General features: G+C 43.8%; 1 non-coding gene across 1 annotated transcript; it reads left to right on the top strand.

Annotated features, from left to right (window-relative positions):
- Window positions 1–8,512: 8,512 nt before the first annotated feature.
- On the top strand, window positions 8,513–8,712 carry LOC142263634 (U2 spliceosomal RNA). The gene has a single exon (XR_012730644.1). It is a non-coding gene; the product is annotated as a U2 spliceosomal RNA (small nuclear RNA).
- Window positions 8,713–12,660: the final 3,948 nt, after the last annotated feature.

Genomic DNA, 12,660 nt, shown 5'->3' with positions numbered 1-12,660 from the left:
CCACTGCCAGGGCCCTTAGATCCCACGGGCCAGCGCCTGCGGGCACGGCTCCTTAGGCCATATCCAGCCGGGAGCGGACTCCTGAGTTCCAGACCAGGCAGTCCACCATACACAAAAACAAGTGCAGAGTAAAGGACAGCGACCACCAGCCTGGGTGGGGGACCTGAATGCAACCGGCCGGGGCGGCAGGCCACCAGCACCTTTGGTTTACCGAAAGACTCGTGTGATTCATTTACTGTGAGTAACCAAACATCCCCCTGCTTGCTCAGGCGCGCCGGCCCTTGCCATCACCATACCCTGCACAAAGACACTGGGCCCCGGGGCAATCATCCCTACACACGGAGGGGTTAACATCCAGCTGCCACTACATCTCTCCCGGGTATCCCATAACGGCAGCGGTGGTGTCCCACCTCACCACACACCGTTGGTGGCGTCACAAACTTAATACGGCCTAGCCCATACATCTACATTCCTCCTTTTATTCGACATGTCCGCGAGACCCCCGGGTCGAGCCACTCTCTTAGAAGGTCTGGATCCGACCAACGGCGGCTGCTGGCACAGGGGCAGCACAAAAGCATTTTTGTGGGTTCGGATATTCAGAAACCCATGAATGAAGGATGACGTGTTTTAAACAATAATGAAAACTGTTGAAAAAAGGGCTTGGGACTCTTTGAAAGAAGCAATAAATACGTTTCTAGGTAACAACAAAGAATCAAAATTTAAGTCCATCGTGGAGAACATGCTGAAACGTTTCAAAGCCTTGGGTTGTCTAATGAATTTGAAGTTACATTTTTTACATTCCTATTTGGACTACTTGTCTGAAAACCTTGGTGCTGGTGGGAAGAACAAGAAGGTTTTCATCGGAATATCAAGGAGATGGAACGACGATACCAAAGTAAATGAAACGTGAACATGATTGCCGGATGCTTCACAGAGAAGATCCACAGGCCTTCTATAAGAGAAAAGGGGGATCTAGAGAAAAGGAAAAAGTGCAAGAATAAATTTCTAATAAAGTTGCAGAATGACTGTACAATAAATAAATGTATTTTATATATAAAATTGTGAATATTTTTGGTTACAATAAGTATTTTTCTTGTTCATGTCACTTGTATGTAACTTCACACATGGATTGTACAAAATCAATATTTGATGGTTAAAAAAAAATATTTATTTTTTTTTTTAAATCAGGACATTAGAAAACATAATAATCAGTCACTGGATTTGAAGTTTCATAAACCAAAATTTTACATAGCTGTGTAATTTGTCGGGCACCCACCGACAATAGAATAGCGCCAGATTTAGGAAGCTGGCTGAGGTCTGCAAAGTCTGTAGCCAGGTGACAAAATTGTCCAACCTGGGTTTCTTCCTTAAGTAGTCTCTGGTATGATGATATGGTATAATCCTGGCAGCCGGAGTCGAAATCCCTAGATTGCGGTTATGATCTCCAATCGGAATTGGAGCCCCTAGATTGAAGCCATGTAGCCAAGTGATCCTCTAGTTGAAGCCAAAGTCCCTAGACCGAGTCCACAAGGCATCCTGGTTCTGATCCCCTAGCCAGCTCCTAAGAGCTTAGACTAGATCATGCAACATCCATCAACAACCTGGTGACTCCAAGAAGTCCCCTTTTATAGCCATAACCTTCCCTTAGGATATACTGTGCCCTTATCAGATTGGTTGTACAAGGTTGCTTCTCTTATTGGATGAATTTCAAGCTGCATGGATAATGTTCATTTAAATGATGTGGATAGAAAGACTGAAGATATCTACATGTAGTCTGAAATCCATCATGAATCAATACTATTTTACACAGTCATAAGCAGCCCATGGGCATTCACCTGCATTCAAACCAATAACAGCTCATAGACCAGACAATCCATCTACCACTGGACCAAAGACAGGAAGTTAAATCCACTGCCTGCGGTAACCAACTTAATCCTATAGGCTACTCACACAACAAACCCAACAGAAAGGAAAAAAACATGGCTTCGATTATCCATCCAATGAAAACGCATAACCATTGTGAGCCATTGGACAATGCAATTGGACACTTGGTGACATGGTGCACGGCCCAATGAATCAAGTCTTTACTTCATATTCACGGTTTAAGCCCTTGGGTTCTAATGTGCCCAGAGTACATATCCAGAAAGATTCTCTTTCTTTGAGCTAAACACAAGTCAACAATACATTGTAAGCAGATTCTATTACCAGTCCCACACCATTTTGTGACGCATAATCACACAGTGATCCAATTAAGATTCCAAGTCATCGGACATGTCCAAGCCATACGCAGAGGAGGCAATAGAATTAGGAAGCTCAAAGAAAGGGAATCTTTCTGGATATATACTCTGGGCACATTGGAACCCAAAGGCTTAAACCATGAATATGAAGTACAGACTTGATTCATTGGGCCATGCATGGACATAATGGACATAATTCTAATAGGCAGGACAGGTAATAAGGAGCACAAGTTATATGCTAAAATGTGTTGTGTGACAAGACAGACACAGGAAAGGACATGATAACAGGTGTAGGGACCAACAAGGTGAGACAAGGGGTATCAGGATAGGGTCAAGTAGGTATGAATGTAGTAATGGGGCAGGCATAGAGAATTGTATGTGAATGTGAATTACAATAAATCACTAAGGAAAGGAATATGTGAGTGTGTGCCTAATGTAAACTAATATTGTACTGGCAAAATTATAGATGGAAAGGGAGAAGGGGAGGGGGGAGAGAGGAGGCTGTAATTGACTACAAGGGTATGAGTTATGAGTGATCATAGGGATAGTGTTACATAAGTGGAAATACCTATGGAGGACCGGATGTGTAAGCGCATACCTTATACAAACCTATAGAGTGCTGATGGGTGAGAGTGTGATGTTAGATATAAGACATCCTATAGTGAATAGTGAGCCGTAATCAAGTGCAACAGGGATATTTCACGTGACTATGGGAACCTGGAAGGTAAAGAAAGGGGAGAAAAAACTGTTAGACAAGGTAATCAGACATAATGTAACCAGTTGATCAGACATGATCACCTGGTTTGAGACCCCCTGCCTTACACTATATAGATATCATGTTCATTCCCCATCTATCTTGCTCAGGAGAGCATCTCCCTCCCCCGGCACCAAGAGCAGCTCATACTGAATTGTTACATTGACTAGTAACACTGCACACAGAAATGCACCTTAATATTCCACTGTTAACCCTTTCCTCCCAGCAGTAACACACAACTCCTCACCTTGATATCATGGTGATTTATGGTCAGAATGACTTCAATGCGATCAGTGATTTCTATTCTAGCTCTGCTCACATAGATTTTATATCCACACTCAACTATAGGCCGTTCTTCATATTTTGGGGGCTTTTAGTCAGATATACTAGTTTGTGCCTGTATAGTATTGGTGTAGATGGGAGTGTAGGGCATGGGTTACATGGCACTGTGGTGGAATACTGATGGGAGGTATTGGTGCTGTGTTTGATGCTTCTACTGGGTATTTTCCTACAAATACTGGAACAGCTCACTGCTTAGAATGATCCTTCCCAGCTCTATAATATATTATATATACCCCACAATGCAGGCTCACACACACATTTGTCTCAAGTGTGTTGTAGGGACACAGATACAGTCTTGGTCATGTGACTAAAGGCTACTTTACACACTGCGATATCGGTCCCGATATCGCTAGTGTGGGTACCCGCCCCCATCTGTTGCGCGACACGGGCAAATCGCTGCCCATGCCGCACAAACACCGACCAGACCCGTCACACATACTTACCTGCCCGGCGACGTCGCTGTGTCCGGCGAACCGCCTCCTTTCTAAGGGGGCGGTCCGTGCGGCGTCACAGCGACGTCACTGAGCGACCGCCCAATAGCAGCGGAGGGGCGGAGATGAGTGGCCGGAACATCCCGCCCACCTCCTTCCTTCCTCATAGCGGCTGGGAGGCAGGTAAGGAGAGGTTCCTAGTTTCTGCGGTGTCACACGGAGCGATGTGTGCTACCGCAGGAGTGACGAACTACATCGTTACTGCTGCAGTAACGATAATCGAGAATGGAGACCCATGTCACCGATGAGCGATTTTGCACGTTTTTGCAACGATGCAAAATCGCTCATCGGTATCACACGCAGCAACATCGCTAATGCGGCCGGATGTGCGTCACAAATTCCGTGACCCCAACGACTCCGCATTAGCGATGTCGCAGCGTGTAAAGCCCCCTTTAGTGGGAGTGGTGTACAGGGTCTTAGCAGTAAAGAGTATTCCATATTTCTGCCAGATACCCACAGAGATATTGAAATCTGAAAAAAGAGACTTCTGCTCATTGAAGGTAAGAACTGCTCACATAGCGTTCAACTCCACAGCAAACGAGTGCTCTAGCACTGGCATCTCAGCAGGGATATTCCCCTACTACACATGTGTGTCTAGGTCACTGTGACAGTTTACAGGACATAACTCAGGGCACCTAGACAGAAGGCAGAGGGACTACTTTCTATTTCTGGTGTAGAGCTTAGTACAATATATATATATTTATACTATTACATGGGACACATGTACCTTGTATTACCATTATTCGCTGTATATGAACCCCTTTTCTCCGGGCATTATTTGTCTATAGCATTTTTCACGAACCTGAGGCAACTGAGAACCCTTCAGTGAAGGAATTCCACTAACCCTCACAATACCTACCAGGGGCCTCCCTGCAGTAACTCAGGTAGTTGTACCCATTCTCTTTCCGCATTCTATGTGTTCTTCTTCTTTCTTCTTTTTTTTCTTTTTTCTTCTTTTTATTTCTATCATGTAGTTCAGGGGTTTATAGATATATGTCCTGCATCTCATATTTCCTTTAGTGGTGCTTCTTACCCATTCTCATATCATTTACCCTAGTATTTCATGATCCTGAGGCGACTGAGAACCCTTTAATAAAGGAATCCTTTTTCACCTGAATTGTCAAGTGATACTTACCAGTGACTATCACGTAATGTTACAGGTAGTTCCATTTTCTTCCTCTTCTTTCTCTCCTTTCTTCTTTGTCACACGGTCCATTGTGTTATAGCCCACGTGTCATGATAACACTTGTACCATCTTTTCATTTAGATTCCACCTACAATTATTTACCGATTCCAGTTCTGGAATAGGCTTTCATCATCTACTCACTAGAATTCTCAAGTTCATAAGGTACTGAGACATATACATGTTCACACCATTATAAAGAACAAAGTATAAACATTGAGGTTTTTCTCACACCCATGTTCCTGTGTTCTTTGATATGATATGTGTTCATTTCCTTCACTATATAGGATTGCAAGTTTTCCATTTGTACCTTAATGGCAATGACGCTATACAATTGAACACATATCATCCTGTTATCCATATAGGTGTGTATTTACCTGCTTGACTATTTTTGGTTGTTTGATCCAGAATGTTTCTCCAGATAGGTCATGTGGAAATTTTCTTTCCTCAGTACAAATGTTTTCACTATGGCTTTGGAAAATTTTTTTGTATGTGCATCATGGTCATTTGACCCATTGTACTCTCAAGTAGCAATATATTGTACTGTTATGTTGTACTATGTACTAATTACGTGTTTATATGGTTTTGTAACCCTTTATGATCTTAGATAACTTTATCCTTGATAAAGACCTAAAAACAAGCTCGAAACGTTGGATGAATTATCCTTTTGCACAAATAAAGAATTTTCAGCATTCTAAGAGTTCTTTTCTTACGTTATTGATCACTATAGTGTGCCAGAGCTATTTCTATTGAATTGACTCTTATTTTTTCTGAGCACCTGCTATATACACAGTGAGCCAGACATATTCAATTTTCATTCAGAAGGCAGAGGGAAGCCTTAGCAGCTGAGCCTATATCTTGGCTTGTGAGCATTAGAACAGGCCGGCGATTACAGGGTAACATGAAAAATGTCCAGCTTGCATTATGACTAGAACATGACAATATCCTTTTAAGTACTAACCTATGATGCGTTCCTAAGCAGTTGATGTTATATGTTCTACATTTCATTTTCTGCATACTTTACAAGTAGTAGAATTTGCTTTGATATAGGCAACTGGATTTTCACAATGAAAAGGCAAAGGATAACGCCCGAAAAAGACGCCATACATTATGTCAGTGCCATCACTGACAAACCTGGATTGACCATGAAATACATCAATCCCCTTAAAGGTGAGTTAAAACAAGTTTTAACTAAATTGCCTTAATATTGTCATGCATTAGAATGACTGTCTTAGGTAATGATAAATATTTTCTACAGGAAGAGGAGTGTTTGCTGAAACTGAAATCGAAAAAGGGAGTTTTGTTGCAGAATATCGAGGTGAGCTCACGTATGCACTTACGATGGTAGACAACTACTCGAGATTTATGGTTGTGGTACAAGTCAAAGATCTAATGGCCCATACTGCAGCGAAGGTCTTCCAAGCACACTTATGCAGACCTCATGGCTACTCAGAGAGAGTCCTCACAGATCAAGGCACTGCCTTTGAAGCGGAAATCTTCAAGGACTTCTGCAGCTTTTACCGATGCAGGAAGATGCGTACTACACCCTACCATGCTCAAACCAATGGTTATCAACCTGCTCAGGACTTTACCCCATATTCCAGATGTGGCCTTACAAGTGATTTATAGAGGGGTAACAATACGTTGGGATCATCGGATCTAATCTCCCTTTTTATACACCCTAAAATCTTGTTTGCGTTAGAATAAACAATAACATCATAAAGGTATAGCAGTACCGTTTCAAAGTTTCGGTGTCCCAAGCAGCATTCCATCAGCCTCTGGAAGGTTCCTGGCAAATTGCACAGCTCGAAGGGCATGCTTTTGAACTCGCAGAGACCCATCGGGGTGGCAAAGGCGGTCTTCTCCCGGTCTGCCTCAGCAACGGACACTTGCCAATAGTGACTAGTGAGATCAAGGGTAGAAAAATAATTTGCAGTTGTCAATGCAGCTAGCTATTCCTCAATACAGGGGAGTGGTGCTGTCCTTCTTCTTTAACAGGACCAACGGAGCTGCCCAGAGGCTACAACTGTCACGGATAACCCCAGCCTCCTTCATGTTGCTCAACATGTCCTTGGTACACTGGTAATGTGCAGGTAGATTTGGCTTATATCTCTCTTTGATGGGTGGGTGTGCACTTGTGGGGATGTAGTGTTTGACCCCTTTTATTTTTCAAAAGTCTAGCGGATGTTTGCTGAAGACTTGCTCGTATTCTTGCACTAGCCTGTAGACCCCCTTCTTGTGATGTGAAGGTGTGGAGTCAGTGCCTACGTGTAATTCCTTACACCACTCCTCTGGCTGACTTGGTGAGCTGTCACTGAATGGGTGGGCTGAAGCAATGGTGGATGCTGCTGTTTGGATAGCATGTGTATCTACTGAGAACAGCTTATCAATGGTGGCAAATCGGAGCAGCTTAATCTTTTGCTCTCCGCAGTTCAACACTCTCATGGGCACTCTTCCCTTCCATATTAATGAATAAAACTATGATGTAAATAGCATATAGATACCCCACAAATGCAGATAAAAGTAGGTTATGGGAAAAGGGGGAAGAGAGAAACAGGAAAATAGTGGAATAAAGTATACCTTCCAGGTGGGAGAGGAAATGGCAGCACAGCCAGTGGAGGTGAAGCAAGGGGAGCCTGCAACTAAAGAGTTGAGAGCGTTATCACATGGTGACTGAGCCTGATTGTAACGGGAGCATAGAGGTGCCGATCCTGTCTTACCTGCGTTGGTGTAGAAGTGGGTGTCCTGTGGTGGAGTCAGCTATGTGCAGTGGTGGCCGTGGGTTCTTTTATGTGCGACCGTAGTAATAGCTGTGCCCACTTCCTGTATGGGAGTGGAATGCAGTGAGGCTAATGGAACGCACGCCTGCGCATTTGTGTTTAACGTCGCGCATGTGCAGAACGGAGAAAAGGCTGCGCTCACTTCCTAATGAAAGGGAGTGAGACGCAGCTGGGAAGGGAAGGGAAAAGATTAGGGTTTGGGGATGATGAAAGGGCTTTCTACAGGCAAGGATGGCAAAGGGTGGCAGTGACGGAAAGTCAGGCAGATGGTCCTGTCCTGTCCTGTCCGTCCGTCTTTTTGTATCATGAATTAAAAAGACTGCAAGGGGGAGGGGAGGTGCTTGTGCCCAAAAGGAGGAGTTATTCAGATTCATTGCAGTGGGCGGCGGCTGCAAAAAGCACCATTCTCCTTGTTTTTGCTCTGCAAAACAGCCTTTTCAAGGGTTTGGCTTGGGTGACAAAATGTCTTCTGTAGGCGTGGGTTTGTCTCCCTCTCCCTAAGATGTGTCCGGTATAGGCCAGGGTGCCACTCAAGGCCGTAACTAATTCGGGTTATAGCTTCTCGGCCTTTTGGCTAAGATCAAGTGTAGTTTCGGAGGACGCTACCTTGGTCGGTACTGGAAGGTGCCTGGGATTGCACGTCTGCCGGCCTTGAGGGAGTGTGTGCGCCTTCTGGTGACACATAGCCCTCTTGTGCCTGGACGGTTCCCAGGCAACGGGAGGCGATCACCTTTGTTATTTTGAAGTCCTACTGATAAACAGAAAAAAAAAAAATTAAATCTGTTCTTATCAGTTTAATATCTGATACGTCCCCTCTCTAGGGACCATATATTAAATGGATTTTTAGAACAAGGAGATGGAAAAAATCTGTCCACTCCACGCATTGACCTGGTATTGCAGTACCTCCAGGACCGGTGCACCCCTTCTTAACCGAGTTTCCAAAAGCAGAACTCAATTCACCTGATTCAAATGAGCCTCATTAGTGAATTGAAAGAAAGCAAAAACTTTATATGCACCTCAATTTGGCCAATTCACTTTTCACACTTTCACCCTTTTTTTTTATCTTTCACACCTTTTACTTGCTTTATTGATGCAAAAGCTGTGCCAAATAGCAAACTCATCTCCACTCAACTTGACCAACTCTGCTATGTCCCGTGCAGTATCTTATTCTCAGTCTTATCTAGATCATTTGCAATTGAATAGAATAGATCCCTTTTGGACACATTGGATTCAGCTGCTGCAGTGACTGCAGGTGTTAGAAGATGCAGACTTGGCATCAGGTGCTGTCTATCAGATTCCACTCCAATTAAAGCTTCCATTGTTTTTCGGTGTTTTCTTTGAGCAATGATGATGTCTTTAGTGATCTGTTGGCTCCCTCTCCTGGAGGAAGAGTTTGCTTGCTCTTGGACTTTCAAAAAGAGAGGTCATGATAGACATTTAGCTTCTGAGCCCAATTGGGGACAGTCATGGGTGATGAATGTTTTGCAACCTGCTGCGAAGCCTGATACCGCAATATAAGGAACGTCAAATACTAAGAATGGGCGGCCTATGAAAGAATTAGTACTTTCATTAAGCATACTTAAACGGCTAATTGGGAATAGACAAACTGTAAAAAGCCCTCTGAGAAAGCCCCTCTCTATCCTTTGTCAGTAAGCTTTTCTGTAGTCTGCCTGTTGATGTATTTTCCGTTTGAACAGTGCACAACATGAAGTGACGGAACACTGGCTTGTCACAATGTCCCCCGCTGACATCACAATAGCGCTGCTGCCTAGAAAGCCAGCTGCGCAGCAGAAGTTGCTCTTTGGGTGGGATGGTGGGCTAATGTATCTATTCCTGCTTGGTGAGAGTTTGACATGATCTAGAGCAACGAGTTCCAGCGGCTAGCGGTTGATTATTGGCTGTAATGGGGCTTTCTGGCTGGTGCTAGCCTTTCTTCTTAGCACACAGGAACCACAATCCCTACACCATGCTTCGATGGATTCTCTCATCCCAGCCCAGTAAAACTACATATTTCACACAGTTATAGGCAGCCCATGGGCATTCACCTGGATTAAAACCCATAACAGCTCATAGACCAAACAATCAATCTACCACTGGACCAAAGACAGGAAGCTAAATCCACTGCCTGCGGTAACTAACTTAATCCTATAGGCTACTCACACAACAAACCCAAGAGAAAGGAAAAAAACATGGCTTCGATTATCCATCCAATGAAAACGCATAACCATTGTGAGCCATTGGACAATGCAATTGCACACATGGTGACATGGTGCACGGCCCAATGAATCAAGTCTGTACTTCATATTCACGGTTTAAGCCCTTGGGTTTTAATGTGTCCAGAGTACATATCCAGAAAGATTCCCTTTTTTTGTGCTAAGCACAAGTCAACAATACATTGTAAGCAGATTCTATTACCAGTCCCACACCATTTTGTGACGCATAATCACACAGTGGCCCAATTAAGATTCCAAGTCATCGAACATGTCCCAGCCATACGCAGAGGAGGCAATAGAATTAGGAAGCTCAAAGAAAGGGAATCTTTCTGGATATATACTCTGGGCACGTTGGAACCCAAGGGCTTAAACCATGAATATGAAGAACCGACTTGATTCATTGGGCCGTGCACATTTTTTCTAACGCCCGGTTCTTTTTCGTGTTCACACTATATATGGTTCCACTATGTATGGAGTTCCATTCTTCCTTGTTTTTTATTTGTCATGTTTGTCATGTCTGATCAACTGGTTACATTATGTCTGATTACCTTGTCTAACAGTTTTTTCTCCCCTTTCTTTACCTTCCATGTTCCCATAGTCACGTGAAATATCCCTGTTGCACTTGATTACGGCTCACTATTCACTATAGGATGTCTTATATCTAACATCACACTCTCACCCATCAGCACTCTATAGGTTTGTATAAGGTATGCGCTTACACATCCGGTCCTCCATAGGTATTTCCACTTATGTAACACTATCCCTATGATCACTCATAACTCATACCCTTGTAGTCAATTACAGCCTCCTCTCTCCCCCCCTCCCCTTCTCCCTTTCCATCTATAATTTTGCCAGTACAATATTAGTTTACATTAGGCACACACTCACATATTCCTTTCCTTAGTGATTTATTGTAATTCACATTCACATACAATTCTCTATGCCTGCCCCATTACTACATTCATACCTACTTGACAATATCCTGATACCCCTTGTCTCACCTTGTTGGTCCCTACACCTGTTATCATGTCCTTTCCTGTGTCTGTCTTGTCACACAACACATTTTAGCATATCCCTTGTGCTCCTTATTACCTGTCCTGCCTATTAGAATTATGTCCATTATGTCCATGCATGGCCCAATGAATCAAGTCTGTACTTCATATTCATGGTTTAAGCCTTTGGGTTCCAATGTGCCCAGAGTATATATCCAGAAAGATTCCCTTTCTTTGAGCTTCCTAATTCTATTGCCTCCTCTGCGTATGGCTTGGACATGTTCGATGACTTGGAATCTTAATTGGATCACTGTGTGATTATGCGTCACAAAATGGTGTGGGACTGGTAATAGAATCTGCTTACAATGTATTGTTGACTTGTGTTTAGCTCAAAGAAAGAGAATCTTTCTGGATATGTACTCTGGGCACATTAGAACCCAAGGGCTTAAACCGTGAATATGAAGTAAAGACTTGATTCATTGGGCCGTGCACCATGTCACCAAGTGTCCAATTGCATTGTCCAATGGCTCACAATGGTTATGCATTTTCATTGGATGGATAATCGAAGCCATGTTTTTTTCCTTTCTGTTGGGTTTGTTGTGTGAGTAGCCTATAGGATTAAGTTGGTTACCGCAGGCAGTGGATTTAACTTCCTGTCTTTGGTCCAGTGGTAGATGGATTGTCTGGTCTATGAGCTGTTATTGGTTTGAATGCAGGTGAATGCCCATGGGCTGCTTATGACTGTGTAAAATATGTAGTTTTACTGGGCTGGGATGAGAGAATCCATTGAAGCATGGTGTAGGGATTGTGGTTCCTGTGTGCTAAGAAGAGAGGCTGGCACCAGCCAGAAAGCCCCATTGCAGCCAATAATCACTTAATAACTTTTTCAACTTGTCATCATATGGGAGGCCTTCCATTCCTTGTAGTAGTCTAGTTGCCCACCTTTGAACTGACTCTAACTTCTGAATGTCCTTTTTAAAATGTGGAGCCCAAAACTGGTTCCCATATTCCAGAAGTGGCCTTACAAGTGATTTATAGAGGTGTAACAATACGTTGGGATCACGGGATCAAATCTCCCTTTTTATACACCCTAAAATCTTGTCCCAAGCAGCATTCCATCAGCCTCTGGAAGGTTCCTGGTGCATTGCACAGCTCGAAGGGCATGCTTTTGAACTCGCAGAGACCCATAGGGGTGGCGAAGGCGGTCTTCTCCCGGTCTGCCTCAGCAACGGACACTTGCCAATAGTGACTAGTGAGATCAAGGGTAGAAAAATAATTTGCAGTTCTCAATGCAGCTAGCGATTCCTCAATACGGGGAGTGGTGCCGTCCTTCTTCTTTAACAGGATCAACAGAGCTGCCCAAAGGCTACAACTGTCACGGATAACCCCAGCCGCCTTCATGTTGCTCAACATGTCCTTGGTACACTGGCAATGTGAAGGTGGTATTGGCTTATAGCTCTCTTTGATGGGTGGGTGTGCACCTGTGGGGATGTGGTGTTGGACCCCTTTTATTCCCCTAAAATCTAGCGGAGGTTTGCTGAAGACTTGCTCGTCTTCTTGCACTACCCTGTAGACCCCCTTCTTGTGATGTGAAGGTGTCGAGTCAGTGCCTACGTGTAATTCCTGACACCACTCCTCTGGCTGACTTGGTGAGCAGTCACTGACTGG

Source organism: Anomaloglossus baeobatrachus, unplaced genomic scaffold, assembly GCF_048569485.1.
Source record: "Anomaloglossus baeobatrachus isolate aAnoBae1 unplaced genomic scaffold, aAnoBae1.hap1 Scaffold_2618, whole genome shotgun sequence".
Lineage (NCBI taxonomy): Eukaryota > Metazoa > Chordata > Amphibia > Anura > Aromobatidae > Anomaloglossus > Anomaloglossus baeobatrachus.
This window is presented reverse-complemented; position numbering and strand designations above follow the sequence as displayed.